The sequence below is a fragment of the Schistocerca nitens genome, chromosome 1 (assembly GCF_023898315.1).
Source record: "Schistocerca nitens isolate TAMUIC-IGC-003100 chromosome 1, iqSchNite1.1, whole genome shotgun sequence".
NCBI classification, from domain to species: Eukaryota; Metazoa; Arthropoda; class Insecta; order Orthoptera; family Acrididae; genus Schistocerca; species Schistocerca nitens.
In genome coordinates, this window is record NC_064614.1 from 1,266,125,175 (window position 1) to 1,266,145,338 (window position 20,164).

Below are 20,164 nucleotides of genomic sequence, written 5' to 3' on the forward strand. Positions count from 1 at the left end.
TGTGGAGGCCATTATTGGAATACAGGGTTTTTAACCGAGAAGGGTGTCACCATCGCCGTGGTTAGACCCCTAAATAATAAATAAACCGGGAAAGTGATGAAGTATCTTTATAAAAGTGATCAGTGACGTTACTAGTGCCGCTATTTAGTTTCGCGTCTACCGCGCCGGCCTAACCTTGGATTGCAGTGTTGGATGCAGTGATGGATTAGCGTGTGACGATAATGGCAAATGAAGAAAGCCTGTGCTGAGATTAGCCGTGATTAGATATGTATGACGAAGGCAGTGGCTGTCTCCTTTTTGTGTTTTGAGAGAAACATAAGTTCGTAATTAGTAAAACTGTGTTGGTGTTCCTTATTACCATACATTCAGTATTATAGTATTGAACAGGACGAACTGGAAAGTAACAACTTCCGTAGCAGTCAATTCCGATTACCAGCCCCATTAGGTTCACGGTCATGTTAATAATGAATATTGGGCTGCTATTCGATCAGATCAGGTCGGGATAAAAACGGAGGTGTTACAGGGTGTCGCTTGTACTGCATTCAGAAAACAGTCGCTGCAATCGTAGTATAGTGAGTTTCAGATAAATTTCACGTGAGTAACTGTCCCAGCCGATAGTTCCAATTTTGTAATTCTAATGGTTGTGTCTGTGATTGTAACTTTAGTAATTTCGTGATTATTTCGTATGCTTTACGAGTCTAGCGCTTTTTGTAATAAACTAGAGATTTCATTTAAACACTCTGTTTTATTATCACATTTAATACTTTCCAATGTTAAAATGCCAATTCTCCACCTGAAGATCCCCTGCTATGGCCACAATATTTCGTAGAGTCAGTCAATCCGTTGGGTACATTGATTCGATCTTTGTCTCTCGAGGGTGTTCCTGTTTCACGATTAAATCTGAGTCACTTAAATTCACTTACAGACACGCGGGGTCTTGGAATTTTCTGCACTGAAAATAATGTTCATTAGAGAGGTGCACAAACTGGAAACCCCTTCTGTCGTAAGCTCCTGCGAAGATAACTTCACCGCTACCGTGCGAGTAGACAGATGTATCAGTCCTTAAAAATAATGGTAGCGTTCACGCAAATACTTCGCGTGTCGCGTTGTTGGCACAGCCAGAGAAACAGTTGAAATGAGGCAGTCCGTGTTCTCCGCTGATGCGGCGCGCGGTCTCAGTGTGTGTGTGTGTGTGTGTGTGTTCTGCTGCAAGACGCAGACAGATCGGCGCGCCTTACTGTGACAGGACAACGGAGGCGTCTAATTAATGTACCTGCGCTCCAACTAAAGCCCGTCACGACGCGTCTCGAAGTGGAGCGGCTCCGCCGCCAAATGCGCTGAACCCTGCCCCCTCTTACAGTTGGAGCTACAACGGGAGGGAATGCTGTCACCGCACTCTCTTCCTCTGCGACTGTTTCTGCAGCGCATCTGCTGAAGTGTCAGCCAGATATGAACCTCTTCGAAACAGAGAGAAAGCCGTAAGGTCTCGCCTGTTACGAAAGCTTCGGTGACACGTAATGTAGCGTATAGCAGTTGGATAAAATGTTGTCATTTTTTGTCCTATGTATCAACTCTGTTGTCATGTGGATCCACATAGAAAGAAATATAGTAATTTCTCCTTTCATTGCCTTCTATTTTGAGTCGTTCGCGAATGTGAACACCTGCTGTATTGATTCAGTTTCGATCGGGTGTCTAGGACAACACTAAGTACGCGAGAATCTGCGATCGTTGTTTGTACGATGTAACAGAATCATTTATTACGTGCGCAGTTGCTAACATTACACATTTGGGAAACCCGAACAACGTGTAGGGTTGATACACTGCACTGGCGATGGCCTTGTGCGGCGGCTCTAACATGGTAGAGCTCAACCTTACTTTGGACACACTGCTCGTGAACAACTGCCTGAGACGTTCCCTGAGCGGTGTGATTACCATACAACACACATCAAACCGACGTGAGTGCACAAGATCTCTCTCTTCCCTTCTTTCTTCTTCTTCTTCTTATTCTTTTTTCTCTTGAGCACAACAGACCTGTTCAGGCGTGCGGAACCTGCCGAAAATAAAGAAGTCTGCCTCTTACATGGATTAGACAGGAGGGAAATACCTTCCGATTGTAAAAGGTACAAATGCTGAGAGGTGTAATTATTACCTAACTGTCGGTTTAATGAATCATGGTGGCAAAACTGGTTTTTTGCAGCTCTCCATGCTACAGTAAAGCTGCATGCCCTCGGGAAAAATTACGGCTGTAGTTTCCCCTTGCTTTCAGCCGTTCATAGTACCAGCACAGCAAGGCCGTTTTCGTTAGTGTTACAAGGCCAGATCAGCCAATCATCCAGACTATTGCCCCTGCAACCACTGAAAAGGCTGCTGCCCCTCTTCAGGAACCACACATTTGTCTGGCCTCTCAACAGATACCCCTCCGTTGTGGTTGCATCTAAGGTACCTATGTACCTCTGAAGCCTCCCCACCCCCCACCGACGGCAAAGTCCATGGTTCATTGGGGGGGGGGGGGGGGAGGGGGTTGCAAAGTACTGAAACGAATTACTCAGAGAAGAAAAAAGTGAAAAGGATGATGGTGGGGAAGCACTGTGTAAGTCCCGGACAAACACGCGAGGCAATACTGACCCTACGACTTGTCTTAGAGGAGTGCAAAATGCACGGAGCGAAATGTTATCTACAACTTGTAAGAAAAAAAAAGCTAGTTACAAGCGTCAAAAGCCATGAAGGGGTAAGGGTGTGAGAAAGGGTAGTAATCATATCCGACGTCATTCAATCTTCACACTGAACAAGCAGTAGAGAAAGAGAATTATTTAGTCTTGAGTAAGGCCAGTTCGTATTTTGTGCATTTTCGGGTTCATCTGTTTTACTATCTTTAATCTCAGACTGTTTAAGTACAACTGTTAATATCTGCGCTCTTGAACGTATTAATCGACAAATACGTACACACATACCGTCACCTCTTAAGATTTGTATCATGACCATGAAAATGTTATATACGCATTACTTACAGTCACACTTCCCAAATGAGAAGTTACTGTGTGGCGTACGTATTTCCCTTGTCCATCTTCGAAGTGCAAAGGCACAGTTACGATAAAGTGACTAAAGCAGCGACAAATGGGACAGTATACAAACTGGGCAAGGGCACCATGTTAGTGTGCTGCCTTATTTTCGTCGTATCTGGGCTTCAGTTGTCGATATCGAAAGCCATGATCATCACATTGTTCAGATCTTTGTCGTGAACTGTTACATTCAGGTGTGCCCTAATCATTTCAAATGGTTGAAATGGCTGTAAGCACAATGGGACAGAACATCGGAGGTCATCAGTCCCCTAGAACTTAGAACTACTTAAACCTAACTAACCTAAGGGCATCACACACAGCCATGTCCGAGGCAGGATTGGAACCTGCGACCGTAGCAGCAGCGCGGTTCCGGACTGAAGCGCCTAGAACCGCTCGGTCACAGCGGCCGGCTCTAGTCATTTCTTGAAACTTGTTAGTTCCAATTCGATGGTGGATAATGTATACAGACTTCGAAATCAGGAAACATGTCTCTGTAAGTACTGCATAATTTTATTTTAATTCTAATAATCAACAGCCTCAGTTTCTCCGTTTACCTAGAATTTAACTAGGTTTCAGTCGGGATAACCCAACCTTCTTCAGAATAACCATAACTACCGTTTGTCAAGCTAAAACTACAAATCCGTAGATTATCGTCAGACTGTAAAAAACTTATCTGAAACTGCCTCGGCCCCACTTCGAGACGCCGATGCGGCAGCCACGAGTGCTGTACTGGAACTCATAATTAAATGTTGCATGTTGAAGATGCAAAATTTAAGATTGTCTCATGCAAATATTTATTCTTTTGGCAGACAATACATTTGTGAATGTGCTAGCTTTATTATTCTGTTCCAAGGCGTTGGTTGTTTGTTCAGTGACTTGTGATTCTCTGGTCTTTAAATCTGTTAGCCATCGAACATCGATCAAAAATGTAGAGTTCTTTAAATGAATGACGTCGATGGCTGGCAGATCAAACGCGCCTCCATACTTTAAACTCGTTTTTAATCGGTTTTAGCAGATGTCTCAGCCTTATTTCTCTCGTTAATATACTGAAGTCAGTTAACGCGACTACAGACTGTCAATATAATTTCACTGATATAAGAAAAACATTTTTTCCCGTTTTTCTCTCTATATTTTATCTCGTTCTGTGTCTATTACTGTGGCTTTCGTCATGACATCTGATCGTCACGTATCGGCAGCAGTTATTTAATATTAAATCGGGTGAAACTGAAGGGTGACGCACCTAAAATTGACTTTCTTACACTATGAAAACTAGGCTGTGCAGAAAGAACAGTAGCGCACAAAGACAGAACTATTGTTCTCCTTCATTCTGTATAGTCTTAATCGCATTTAATACCAAATACTGCTCAGTCGTCGATAGTTGTTGATTGCCTGTTTGTGATCTTTCTAATTAACGAATAAAATTAGTAATTTTCTAAGCTAAAACGGAATAAAAATGCTCTAAAACATTTGCGCCGGATACTTCAAAACTCATGTTTTTAATAACGAAAATAAAAACTTATCGATGTTATACAATAATAGTTTGTCATTCCCTATTGAAACCTTGAATAAACAGACCGTTGTCAATTGAAATAGATGAAGACACTTCCCTTTGAAACGGTTTTAACGTCTGCGGAAATATGTTCGGTTAATATGTATTTCGCATCTCAAGTTAACGTTCATGGAAATAAACGAATGACTGGTACCGGAGAACTACATACGAACTCTGTAAAATGAGAATTCAATACGGTGTGAAATCTACATATACAGCCTGTAAATTTCATGTCATGGTGTCAAAGAAGGCATGAATCTGTATATTTGAAAAAAAAAAAAAATCGTTCCCTGTAGCTGTAACTCTGGTCCCGGTTAAGCCGTGGAGAAGTAATTCCCGACCAGCCATATTGCATTCGATGGCTAAGAAGTCACATAGAAGTGCAAGACCCAAAAATAGTGCAGGTCACGAATATTCCATCAGAGTAGACTAGATGCGCTGTTTGTTACGTGAATCCATCTTCAGGTGATAGTCGTATATGTGGAAACCAAAATGAAGTAATACACTGGTGTACAGACCTTAAGGACGAAAGTAACTTTCCAATTACGTGTCACTGCCAATTACATAGCTCGATGAAACTTCGACTGTAAATAGACAGAAGTATTGTAGTACAGTACAAAGGTACTGACAGAAATACACCATGACAGGGAAAGAAATGACACTTTATTCAGAGACAATAACTATACCGTGATTTATAATGCTCCCGTGGACATGATCCTTAATCGGGTGTGTGATCATCATGGACGGCGAAATATGCAACGTATTCGCCGGCATCTGTGGCCGAGTAGTTCCAGGCGCTTCAGTCCGGAGCCGCGCTGCTGCTACGGTCGCAGGTTCGAATCCTGTCTCGGGCACGGATGTGTGTGATGTCCTTAGGTTATTTAGGTTTAAGTAGTTCTAAGTCTAGGGGACTGATCACCTCAGATGTTAAGTCCTATAGTGCTTAAAGCCATTTTTGCAACGTGTTCCCATGCTTGTCAGAAGGTTGGTAAGGAGTCCTTGTCGTATGGCTTACCACTGCTCTACCAGCGCGTTCGACAACGCACTCCTTAAAAGACGCACACATAAGACATTGTGTCTCCCCACACCATAACACCTAGCCCATCAAAACGACGATGTTCGACAATGATCCTGTGTGCATTATGAGCTGGTCCCTCTCGCCGTTTTAGGGTACGTCTAGAATCACTACTTAGAGTGAACGTACTGTCATCCGAGGAGAGTAAGAGACCCCACTCCTCACCGGTCTAGCCCCTGTTCTCTTCATTGCAAATAGTACCACCGTTGTCGGGTGGTATAGAACAGTGAGCAGAAATTTGTGTAACTTCTATCCAATTATTACGTATTGCGTACGTATTATTTGTAACTCATATCTGTATTACACGTCCTGTTAACGCACTTTGCGTGAGACAGACAACGCTGTGTGTGTGTGTGTGTTCAAATCAAATGGTTCAAATGGCTCTGAGCACCATGGGACTTAACATCTATGGTCATCAGTCCCCTAGAACTTAGAACTACTTAAACCTAACTAACCTAAGGACATCACACAACACCCAGTCATCACGAGGCAGAGAAAATCCCTGACCCCGCCGGGAATCGAACCCGAGAACCCGGGCGCGGGAAGCGAGAACGCTACCGCACGACCACGAGTGTGTGTGTGTGTGTGTGTGTGTGTGTGTGTGCGCGCACGCGCTCGCATTGTGTCATAAGGTGCACAGCGGAGGATCGGTAAAATTTTGTGGAACACCGTTTAGTTGGCACTTGTGAGATAGGAGGGTAGACAGAGTAGGCAATCTGGTGTCCCTCCACTGCAGATTAGACATGCGCAACTGCTCGCCAGTTACGCAGCACACATTCATAGTTCCCCTGAGCATCCGAATTACAGTCTCCTTTTCCCGTGTGCGGCGGTCCATCTCCCGCATCGGCAGCCCACAGCGGGGCTAACGATTGCGGTTCGCGTGCGGTCCCTTCTCTCCGAACTGGAGTCCTTCCCTTTACTACCTCTACTTGCGGTCCGTTCACGTACGCCTCCATGGTGTACGCCTCGGCCGCACCTTCGTCTGGATCTTTTGCATAGCGCTAAGGACTCCGTTAACCCCGCCACTCTCCGCTGTCACTTCCTCTCAATTCTTGACGTGTTCCAGGGCTCTGAAGTGGTTTAGACCGACGGCTCAGTAGCTGATGGTCACGTAGGCTTCGCATATGTTCATGGAGGACATGTTCAGCAGCACTCCTTGCCAGTTGGCTGCAGTGTTTTCACTGCAAAGCTGGTGGCCATATCTCGTGCTCTTGAGTACATCCGCTCATGCCCTGGCGAGTCATTTCTCCTGTGTATTGACTCATTGAGCACCCTAGAAGCTTGCGACCAGTGCTACCCTCGCCACCCTCTGGTAGCGTCCATTCAGGAGTCCACCTGTACCCTGGAACAGTCCTGCAGTTCCGTGGTGTTTGTGTGGACCCCAGAACACGTCGGAATCCCCGGCAACGAAATTGCCTACAAGCTGGCCAAACATGAGACGCGGAAACCGCTTTTGGAGATAGGCGTGTCCGATGCTGACCTGCGTCCTTTCTTACACCACACGGTTTTTCGGCATTGAGAGACGGAATGGCATAACAGCACGCACAACAGACTGCGTGTCATTAAGGAGACAATGAATGTGTGGAAGTCTTCCGTGCAGGCCTCTCGCAGGGAATCAGTTGTCCTCTGCCGGCTCCGCATTGGCCATACGTGGCTAACGCATGGTTACTTACTCCGTCGCGAGGACGCACCTCAGTGTCGCTGTGGCTCCCACATGACAGTCGTCCACCTCTTGCTGGACTGCCCACTTTTAGCCGCTCTGTGGCAGACTTGTAACTTTCCCAGCACCCTGCCTTCGGTGTTGGGCGACAGTGCCTCCACATCAACTTTAGTTTTACGTTTTATCCGTGAGAGTGGGTTTTATACTTATATGTAGGTTTTAACGCATGTCCTTTGTCCCTCCGTGTCCTCAACCTAGTGCTTTTAGGGTGGAGGCTTTAATGTGTTACAGAATGGTTCGCTCTCACTTTTTATTCTCGTGGTTGGTCAGCCACTGTAATCTGCTTTCATGTTTTACTTCCTTCTGTTTCTAGCGTCTCTCTCTTGTTTTCTTGTCCTCTTTTGTTCCTTTTAGTATTCGTTGCCTTCCCTTCGTTCTCGTGGCTTTTCCTTTCTTTCCGTTTTGTGTTACATATTTCGTCTGTTTTATTCTCACCCTTGTGGCATTGTTTCATTAGGAACAACGGACCGATGACCTCGTAGTTTGGTCCCTTCTGTCTCTTTAAACAAACTAACCAACCAAACAACCAGTACTCGAGAGCCCGTTATCGTGCAGAGAACCTTTAAAAATCCCATTTAGACTCGTAGTCAGTTCGACGACTGTCTTTGTCGTTCAGACCGCGCATGAAACATGTAAAATACTGAACCACATCTAACAATTACTTCTCCAGCAATCCATCCACATCGACATGGAAAAGAGTATATTACAGAATAACGCTGGGGAACGCCGAAAAGAGATTATGCAAGCAAAATGAAGTCCCTTTTTCACTTACTTATTCTGCTTAAGGCAGCCACGTACATTTATATTGTGTTACAGCAGGTAACTTAAAAAGCTAAGTGTTTCTTTGTTTTCTAGTTATTTTTCCGTCACTTTTATATAGGTTGAATAAGTTAGAGGTACCGACAAGAACTGTAGTGGCTTCTTTGTAAAAAAAGGTGCGCTTTCAAGTCATGATGAGCAGAAGTAACGGGAGCACCGAAGTCACTGATTTCAAGATTGTTCGGCATGGATCAGAAATAAATCCATGTGTCAGGAACTTCTAAGTTAAATAAATGAAAATATCTGCACGAGATTTAAAGACACGCCGGTATTGCTGCAAAGTGTCGCTCAATCTGTCGTATCAGTGCGGCTAGCGCAATGGACGTGTAAACTGCTGTTTATTTACTAATAAAACAGTTGTGAGAAGGGGGAGGAACTACTATAACTACTTTACGTTTACAGTTTTTACCTAATAATCAATACATGTGTCCTATTTCTCTGTAACTTTTCGTACAGCAGACGGAAGGTAAAAGGAAAGGAACACGCCTCCATGCTTTTCAATGTGTGAATACGCAGCTCGATGTTCTCCTCATAAAACAATGCTACAAGGTAGGTACTAAACTCAACTAGTTCACTTACATTTACTCAACTGCAGAACTTGTTTAGATCACCTGGTAAGGCTTACAACGTAATTTCGGTCCAGAAAATCGTAGTACTACCATATACAAATTTTCTGACGCCGCCATCTTACTTCAACAAACGTCAGGCATCAGTAAAAAATGCGCCTTTGCCAGTCTAGTAATGTATGTCAGTGATCCGCGCCCATGCTCTGAATATTTGTGTAGTCGCTTCTGCTGCGACGGTTGGTCTTTCCTAATATCTTCAAGACGACTAATGGTTCGACCAATGATAACTGAAAGTGCGGTTACTGTCCACATCGCTTGCATGTTCAAAGGGACAAAGCTCCTCTGGCACTAATCTGTTGGATCCTCTTACGGCGGTCGGTGATGCACATTTTTCTTGTCCATTTTACGTGTGATAATAAGCGTGGCTGCATTGAACTACAGGGGAAAGCCTGCAAAGAATACGCACTTAATATTTAACCGCTCATATCTAGTACACGAAATGGTTAAAACAAACTTTTACTATAACAAATTCTTGCTGGTTTATTTAGGAACAACATACAAGGCGCGACAATAAAGTAATGAGACTGATGTGAAAAAAGAAGTTGCTTACCATTTTAGTCAAGTTTAGTGTTGTCTCCTTCAAAGTAGTTCCGTCTGATTGCACCCACTTTTTCAGCGCTTCTGCCGTTGATGGTAACATTTCTGTAATATCCTCAAAGACCCTCGTCACAGCTTTTTGGACATCTTGTGTCGTTTGAAAATGGTGTCCCTTGACTGCCGTTTTGACTCTTGGAAAAATAAAAAAGTCGCACGGAGGGATATCTCGTGAATAAGGTGACTGTGGTACTACTGAAATTTGTTTTGACGTTAAAAATTGCTGTATGAGAGAGCAGTACGGCCTGGTGCATTATCGTGATGCACAAATTTTTCACGTACCAGGATCTTCAGTTATTATTAGACGAACTGTTTCTTCATTGATGTTCAGTTCTTCTGCAATCATTTTCATGATAATCTTCGGTCAGATCATAAGAGTTCATGCACCCTGGCCAAGTTGACATCCATCCCTGAGGTTGATGATCGTCCACTGCGGTCCTCATCTTCAACATTCGTTCTGCCTTCACTAAACATTTTACGCCAACAAAAATCTTGAGCTCTTGAAATAACCTCCTCTCCAAGAGCCTTCTGAAGCTTACCATAAGCTGTCGTCGCGTTTTCATGCAATTCAGCGGAAAAAGAAATGGCATAGCGTTGCGCAATATTATGCGGTTCCATTTCCGTGACGAGAGACACAAACACGTGTTAAGTTATTACAGCACAACTCACGACTGAGCAGTTGCATCGATGTGCCACTTGGACTAGCAGGAGCTTATAGACCAAGGTCAAAGATATTGTGCCTACGCGAGCCTGCAGGGTTGCCACATCTTGCAAAGAAAATAAGTCTCATTACTTTATTGTCGCAGCGAGTATATGAGTTACTGCTGCCTAACGTTTAACACAAACCTTAAATGTTAACATACGTAAGACACTAACTCTTTGTACTCTCAGCACCATTGTATAGTAAGACTACGCGATATGTGGTCAAAGAATACGCACTAACGTAAATCACAAGAAAATTCACCATGTCCTTCACAAACTGAGCATTCTTCAGGCCACTATTGGGAGCAATTATCACACTTCGTCTTGCCGGCCGGGGTGGCCAAGCGGTTAAAGGCGCTACAGTTTGGAACCACGCGGCCGCTACGGTCGCAGGTTCGAATCCTGCCTCGGGCATGGATGTATGTGATGTCTTTAGGTTAGTTAGGTTTAAGTAGTTCTAAGTTCTAGGGGACTGATGACCTTAGAAGTTAAGTCCCATAGTGCTCAGAGTCATTTGAACCATTTTGAACACTTCGTCTTCCATGATAGCCTCCTTTTAGGCTTCACCACGTCCTCGGCAATTCAAAACATCGGCTCCCTCATTGGATTTAGACCTGGTTGTTCCTGAAGATGATGGCACGGTTAAGTCCAGATTAGACTTAGAGATTCTGCGTTGTTCTGTCGTTTTGGTTTGGTCTTGTGTACCTTGTTTTTGTAACAACGCTTTTTAATACGGAGACCCAGACAAAATGTGGATTTTCCTGCTATTTTCTTCTTTCTTGTGGGTCTATCATATTTTGGCAGCGCATAAAAACTGCCTAGGCCTACACCTGTTCGTACATCAGCACTCCGTTTGTGTCACGTTCTTCGTTTTTCCCTGCGTCTACACAGACAAATCATCTGCTCCTGAGCAGCAGCATTTGTCTATGGGCTACTATTGAACTTCTTTGCCTTCTTCACTTGTTGGAAATTCAGCTATCTCAATGATTTATGATGGAACAAAGTCTACTGCTCTGAAGACATCCGGAATGAACGGGAATATTCCCGCTGGCTCGCAAAATTTCACATCTGTTTCGATTGCGGCTACTCCAGAATATGCAGCTGCAAACAAACCACTCACCAGTCTGGCTGATGGGTCTTCCTGGATTAGTGACTGCTAGATACAAAGACGGAGGGGGCAAGAGTTAGGGTTAAGATCGTAGTCTTTCACCGTTATCTTACGGAGTACTCTAAACTGATGCGTCGCACAATTGAAAAAAATATCACAAATGGCAGTCACCGCTTGGTTCCGCTGTTTGTCGTGTCGTTGTTTGTTCCTCCCAGAGCGGTGATTCTTTAGGTAAGGAATTTGATTTTCTGGTGCATATCTAGACAGGGATCATTGCTTACGATATACAATTTACAGAGTACATAATTTGAAACAAAAAATTATATTTACCTGGCATAACTCGGGAATAGCTGTTTGTCCTCGGAGTCTTTCACGACGGCATACATGAATAAAACTTTCTCTGTTTTCCAGCCGCGTCCATTCGAATAAAACCCTCGAGCTTTCGATGGCCATCTCAGCCATCGTCGTCAGGAGTTCACGACTGCCAGGGCTGTCGCGGTTTTTCGCTTATATAGGCATGATGACATCATAAGCAGCCAGTCAGATCGATCAACCCGCGCTAGTCGACCCGGGCAGCTAGCGGAGCTATTGCAGGCGCCACGTTTGAAACTGCCGTTCTGCGTCGCGCATCTGTCTCTGCTTCCTTTCGATGTCCCCATGCCCTGCTGAGTGTGTACCCCTGGTCTCTGTTGAAATTGTTGTTGTTTAAACGAATCTTGGCCGCTTTCTTTATAACGGTGTCCCAATATGTAGACGCATGAGCCAACACTTTTGTATTTTCGAACTGTATTTTATGTCCGTTTTCTAGGCAGTGCTCCGCTATGGCCGACTTGTCAAGCTCCCTTTGTTTTATATGGCGCTTGTGCTCAGTACAACGCTCAGCAACCGTGCGAATTGTTTGTCCGATGTACATGCTGCCACCTTCACAGGGTACACCATACACACGGGACACTCGAAGAGCAACGTTGTCTTTAACAGGGCGCAACATTTTCGTATCTTGGGGCGGGCCGGAACACTGGTCTTAGCCCATGTTTCTGCAGCAGACGTCCGAACTTACTGATAGTTGCTCCGGCAGTCAGTGAGTTCCTGACGACGATGGCGGATATGGCCAGCGAAAGCTCGAACTGGCGCGGCTGGAAAACCGAGAACGTTTAATTCTTGCAGAGCTCTTCAAGATTACTTGTGATGTCGTCCCAATAGAAGGAACAATTGAATGTGGTTTTTCGTTGTCGGTCAGTACTGCCATTGTGGAGAAAATGCCACTGCGAACTCTCACCAGACGAATAGTCTTACTCAACCCTGCCCTACTGAGGAGAAATAGTGAAATATCAATAGTCTTGATTTTGTATATATAACGTAATGCTTTGAATTGTGTACAATATTTCTCCATGTATCTGCTCTGAATGACAAGGTAACAGTTTTTTTATAATTATGAAAATGCCGAATCATATCAGAAAAGGAATTTCTTTCGACCGTTGAACCAGTATAAATAGCAGAGTGGGGTTGACGGTTGTAGTTATTCGCGAGTTAAATGTACTGTGTAAAGAACACGAAAACTGCCCCACATTGAATGGACCAATCGGCTTTCGATTCGCCAAAGGTTTCTTGCATTTTGTCAGTTCTACAATTACTCTCTGGATGTAGTATCTGATCATGGCTATGGATGACACGTGACTTTTATGTTATTAACTACGAAGTTATATGGGTGGTCTTTCGTAAACAAAGAGTCTGTGACGCAACGTGGCTTTCGTACCCATTTTAATTTTCCGGTCCGCCTACCTGTTTCAGACAGCAACTGCATTTAAACGTGGGTTGAAAACTTCAACACAACTCGGTCCGTGACGAAGAAGAAACTACCTGGCTCCGCCAACATAGCCTGAAAACATGGAGCGAGTTACGGCGTCTGCGCTACACAGCCCTATAACAGTCGGTTCGCCTCCGGTCTGCGACTTTAAGGACCAACGAGTAAACAGTGTGAATGATTCCGCACAAGAATTTTCATTATCGCCCATACAAAACAGAGGCACGCCAGTACCTTGACGAAGGTCGTTACGAACAGCTTCGTGCATTTTCTCAAACCACGGTCAATAATCTTCACTCTCCCCTGATCCAAGCTTACGTGACTTCTTTTCGTAGCGATATCTCAAGTCCCGAGTATGTGTTAACAAACTGACTCGAAAATCTGAAGACGACAGTCCAAGAGGAAATCGTTTGTATTCCACGTCATATGTTGACTGGCAATGCCGTACCTGTGGGTTTGAGGACCGGCTACAATTAGTAATTAACATGAATGAGTGGCTAAAATCTGAGCGACGTGATCTCCAAAATGCAGTTGAAACACTGAAATTCCTAACGTACACGAGTATGTATTGTCACTGATAAAAATACACTCATGCCCGGAAAAAAAAACAGAGCACTTTGAACGACTACAGATAGGACGTGCATACTCCCAGAACGTGTATACACTACTGGCCATTAAAATTGCTACACCACGAAGATGACGTGCTACAGACGCGAAATTTAACCGACAGGATGAAGATGCTGTGATATCCAAATGATTAGCTTTTCAGAGCATTCACACAAGGTTGGCGCCGGTAGCGATACCTACAACGTGCTGACATGAGGAAAGTTTCCAACCGTTTTCTCATACACATACAGCAGTTGATCGGTGTTGCCTCGTAAACATTGTTGTGATGCCTCGTGTAAGGAGGAGAAATGCGTGCCATAACGTTTCCGACTTTGATAAAGGTCGGATTGCAGCCTGTCGCGATTGCTCTTTATCGTATAGCGACATTGCTGCTCGCGTTGGTCGAGATCCAATGACTATTAGCAGAATATGGAATCGGTGCGTTCAGGAGGGTAATACGGAACGCCGTGCTGGATCCCAACGGTCTCGTATCAGTATCAGTCGAGATGACAGGCATTTAATCCGCATGGCTGTAACGGATCGTGCAGCCACGTCTCGATCCCTGAGTCAACAGATGGGGACGTTTGCAAGACAACAACCATCTGCACGAACAGTTCGACGACGTTTGCAGCAGCATGGACTATCAGCTCGGAGACCATGGCTACTGTTACCCTTGACGCTGCATCACAGACAGGAGCGCCTGCGATGGTGTACTCAACGACGAACCTGGGTGCACGAATGGAAAACGACATTTTTTCGGATGAATCCAGGTTCTGTTTACAGCATCATGATGGTCGCATCTGTAATTGCGATATCACGGTAAACGCACATTGGAAGCGTGTATTCGTCATCGCCATACTGGCGTATCACCCGGCGTGATGGTAGGGGGTGCCCCTCTCGGTCACCTTTGAGCAGTGGACGTTACATTACAGATGTGTTACGACCCGTGGCTCTGCCCTTCATTCGTTCCCTGCGAAACCCTACATTTCAGCAGGGTAATGCACGACCGCATGCTGCAGGTCCTGTACGGGCCTTTCTGGATACAGACAATGTTCGTCTGCTGCCCTGTCCAGCACATTTTCAAGATCTCTCACCAATTTAAAACGTTTGGTCAATGGTGGCCGAGAAACTGGCTCGTCACAATACGCCAGTCACTACTGTTGATGAACTGTGGTATCGTGTTGAAGCTGCATGGGCAGCTGCTGTACCTGTACACGCCATCCAAGCTCTGACTCAATGGCCAGGAGTATCAAGGCCGTTATTACGGCCAGAGGTGGTTGTTCTGGGTACTGATTTCTCAGGATCTATGCACCAAAATTGCGTGAAAATGTAATCACATGTCAGTTCTAGTATAATATATTTTTCCAGTGAATACCCGTTTATCATCTGCATTTTTTCTTGGTGTAGCAATTTTAATGGCCAGTAGTGTATTACTGTGTTCCAAGTGTTTTTTTGTACCTTTTCGTAGGCGTTCAATATGCCCCCTTGAGATACATGGTATATGTCTAAGCGGTATTCAAATTGTTCCCACACTGCAGCGACCATGTCTTGAGATACATCTTCCACAGCTGTTTCTATTCCATGTCTCAGTTCATTCATTGCTGTTGGTAACGGAGGCACACAGTCTTCTACAAACCCCCACGAGAAGTAATTACATTCAGTCAGGTCCGTTGACTTTGGAGGTCAGTAATATAAGACTGAATCATTTGCTCCAATGCGATCGATCCATCGTTCAGTAATCCTTTAATTTAAACATTCCCACACTTCCAAATGCTAGGATGGTGGTGCCCCATCCTGTTGGTAAATGAAGTCGTTCGGATCAGTCTCAGATTGTGGGAAAAGAAATTTCTGAAGCATATCGAGATACGTCCTTCCTATAACAGTGCTCTCGGAAAAGAAAAATGGATCATACACTTCTCCCCGTGAAATTGCATAAAATACACTAAATTCTGGATAGTCACTCTCATGTTGTACCGCTTCATGTGGTTGCTCGTACCCCATATTCTCACATTATGACGGTTCAGCTTCACATTTAAATGGAATGCTGCCTTGTCACTAGAAAAGAAAATTGCCATCCTCCATCTTGCCAAGAACTAAATTACGGAGCTCCACATGTTGTTGTTTTTGACCTTCAGGAAGAGCTTGCGGTAGCTGAATTTTGTATGGTTTCAACTGTGATCGTCGACGCAACACACGCCAGATGGACATCGGGGGCATTTTGAGCTATCGAGCTGCACAGCGAACGGAATTTTGCGGACTCCTTGTGAAACTATGGCGGGTGCGTTCGACGTCTGTGTCAGACACTGCGGGACGGCCCGGCGATTTGCCTTCACACGAGTTAAAACTTCCTGGCAGATTAAAACTGTGTGCCCGACCGAGACTCGAACTCGGGACCTTTGCCTTTCGCGGGCAAGTGCTCTACCAACTGAGCTACCAAAGCACGACTCACGCACGGCCACAAAACGTAAGTGAATATTCTTTTTAATTAAAAAAAAAACTCACGGGATAGATAAGGATGGTTCTCGGATAGGACAAACTTTATTGTCTGTAATATAACATACAGTCACCATTTATCTTTATTTTACAATTTCCATTACCAACTTTAGGCCATATAAAAAGATACTCATCGGCATTCAGTTTCTTCTTCCTTCTAGTACTCAAAACAAATGGCATACTGGGAACAAGTGTACCATATGGAACTTTTGCTAAAAGTCCTGTTGTCTCTGCTATACTCCACGTCTTCCATGTAAGAATATTTGCATCTGGAAAAGCTTCAAGGCCACCATAATCACAATGGTTGCCCCATACTACAGCAAGTGTGAGCCATGTACTACCTCCAAACACGGCTTGTACATCACATGTAAAGTTCAAACGCAATCCACGAAATACGTTTGGACCTCCAATTAATTGTTGTTTATTGAACTGCCCAGCAAGATCAGTGTCTATAGCCTTCAAAGCACGATACACAGGAACGCTGCGCCGCCAGCGACGACGGTAACCACGTCGCCGAGGCATTGCTGTGGCACGTTAATACAGGTGAGTCGTGCTTTGGTAGCTTAGTTGGTAGAGCACTTGCCCGCGAATGGCAAAGGTCCCGAGTTCGAGTCTCGGTCGGGCACATAGTTTCAATCTGCCAGGAAGTTTCATATCAGCGCACACTCCGCTGCAGAGTGAAAATCTCATTCTTTACACGACTTGTTTGTGACATCGTCTAATGCCCTGTGCTGTAGGAGGATCCACATCATACGCAGCACGAAAATCACGCTGAACAGTTATTACTGAAACGCACTGCACAATACGTAGAACACACGACACTATCTGTTGTCCCGACGCCATTTTTACTAGAACTGAAGTGGGGGCGCACACTGCTGCTACGTACCGGGAAACCTATGAAAGTCGAGAGTTTGCTCCTTCAAACAGTACGGTGTTCACGCACATACCTCAAATGACTTAATAGTTACAACTTTTATAAAATCGGCTGATTCTCTTTGATACACCCTGTACATGCATGTGAATATGAGCGTCCTATTCTAATCGTTCAAGGGGTTCTGTTTTTTCTGAGCGTGAGTGTATTTTTAAGGAAATCTAAGCACATGTTGCTCGAAAACCATACGATTGCTGATGAACCCCCAGGACGTTTGTTATTTCCACGAAATTGATTATCAGGTCACTTATATTTATCAAAAGCGAGCAGTTCCTTGCAATAATCTAATGGATTTATAACAGAAGGTAAGTTTTCGTCGAGAACCTCAAGTAAACGTTTTTGGTGTCATGTCCCATGTAATCTGTGCAGAGAACTTCTGCTCTGAGCCTCGCTATAAAAGGATGTTCAGGACTAAAAGCAAGAGCCAGACATGCTCCTTTCAATTGCGTCTCTTGAGAGGATATGAGGTAAGAAATGTTCAGGGGATCATGTGCTAGCTTCCGTGATAGGAAATATGTGCACTAGTAAGTAATACATAATTTCAAATGCCCAATTAACCACTCGGCTAAATTCGGTTGCCTCTGTTAAAATTGTTCTTGAAGCCAGAATGCGTTGTAAAATTATTTTATGGTTCAACCTACTCGGTGAAAAGACGAAGTTTTCATCGTGGCAATATTCTGTGTGAAGTTTGAGGCCCGATCAGTTCATTCTGCCAAGCACAGGCTTCTTACAAACTGCACACACACACACACACACACACACACACACACACACACAGGCACAGGCACAGGCACAGAGAGAGAGAGAGAGAGAGAGAGAGAGAGAGAGAGAGGAAGGGGGGAGGTGGCAAGGGGAGGGGCGAAGTAGGAAGATTGTGGTACCCACATACTAAAATAAATCTAAAAAGAGACGTTTCGCGTGATCATATTTTGTGACGGACTTTAAAGTAATACCGAGACTTTTGAGAGTGTAGGTAAACGATAATGTCGAGGAACACTCATGAGCTTTGTTCCACCAACAGGCTTGGACCACAGAAGCTCACGCTGCGGCGCACTTCTAGCGATAAATGAATAGCTTAACAGTGAGCAAATGCTGGTCTAAAAATTGGTGCCAAGAATCGTAATTTTTTTGGGTAATTTAAGCATCAAATTTTTTTCTTTTCTCTGCTGAGGTTATGTTCTGTAGTCGTTAACGTGACTGTACTTTGTTATAGTAATAAGGAAATCATAGTCTTTGACAGCAGTCGTGGGTCTCCGATGTGTCATATCTGTAGAGCTGAATTAACTTAAGCGAATATCTTTGGTCACACAGCATCTGCACTATTTTTCCAAATCAATTGGGACACGCTTGTCTAATTCACAACTGACCGCTAGATGTCAGGAGAGATGGTCCGGCCAGTGGAAAAGGAGGCAGGAGATACTGTGCTGCCGGCCGCTGTGGCCGAGCGGTTCTAGGCGCTTCAGTCAGGAACCGCGCTGCTGGTACGGTAGCACGTTCTAATCCTGCCTCGGGCATAGATGTGTGTGATGTCCTTAGGTTTGTTAGGTTTAAGTAGTTCTAAGTCCATAGACTTAGTGATTGAGGTCTTTCTCAATACCTGATGAAACAGTCGCACATGAAGGACTTCAGAATACTAGGCAAAGGGAACAGCAAAATAGCGCAATTAAGAAGCGAACTACAACTGTATAATAAAACACCAGAATATTGGAAAAATCCTCAATGTTTTTTTGAGTTTCAACGAAGATACATGATGACAATTATTGAACTAGATAAAGAAACGTAAATTAGTTACAAATTACGGCGTACAAACACTTAATTGAAAATGTAAACGTTACTACAGGTATTGGGATCTAGGTTATGACATGTTCGATATGCCTTCCATCATTGCTCATGTAATGCAGACGAGTAGCGAAATTCTGCATGACCCGCCGAAGTGCCAGCACATCGATGCTGTCGATGACCTCCTGAATGGCTATTTTGAGCTCAGCAATGGTTTCAGGATTATTGCTGTGCACTTATCTTCAATGTAGCCCCACAAAAATGAGTCGCATGTGTTCAGATCCGGAAAACATAGCGATCAATCGAAGCAAATGCCCGTGGCCTCTGGGTACCCCAGAGCCAGGATGCAGTCCCCGAAGTGCTCCTCCAGTACACCGGACATCTCCAGCTTTGATAGGGTCGAGTCCGTCCTACATGAATCACATCTTGCAGAAATCATGGTCACTGGATAATGGGGATGAAAGCATCTTCCAAAACCTTCACGTGCCGTTTGATAGACACCGTGACGTTAGCAAATATCACATCAATTATTCCATGACTGCACAATTCACACCACACATTCACCTGCTGATAGCGAAATGCGGATTCTCAGCCCCCCCCCCCCCTCCCAAATGCATCAGTTTTGCTTATTGATGAACCCATCCAATCGAAAGTATGCTTCGTCGCTAAACCATACATGCGCATACTAATTCTCTTCATGCCCTGCTGCCAACAGTGCAGTTTGAATGTTCTAACGGAAACCGTTCAGAACTGATGACCTCAGATGTTTAAGTCCCATATTGCTTAGAGCCATTTTTTGATACTATGCTGTCAATAGGATGCAAACTGGGTCCCTCACAAGTGCTCAGTGACTCCGAACTTGGACCAGTCATTGAGAGTCACCTGAGTAAGAAATCCACCAGGGACATTTCAGCCCCTGTAAAGCTGCCCAAGCCGACTGTTGCTGATGCGGAGTGGAAACGCCAGGGGACAACGGCAGCTGAACAAAGACCAGACAGACCTAGAGCACTGACGGACAGGGGCCGAGACTTACGGACGGTGAAAAATTGCATGAAATAAGCGGAAGGGATCACTTGTCAGTTCCACTGTGTGCTGCCAGGACTCCAACTGGCAGAATGACTGTGCATCCGTAGCAGCTCGACGCACGCCACACATATCCGCAGTCAGCGCTGAGAATGTGTAAAAGTGAAGCCACGCTGGACGGTGGATGACTGTAAAGGAATGATTTGGAGAGAAGAATCACGCTGTACCCTGTGCAGTCCCAGTGGAAGGGTTGGGGTTTGGCGAATGCCTGGACGACAT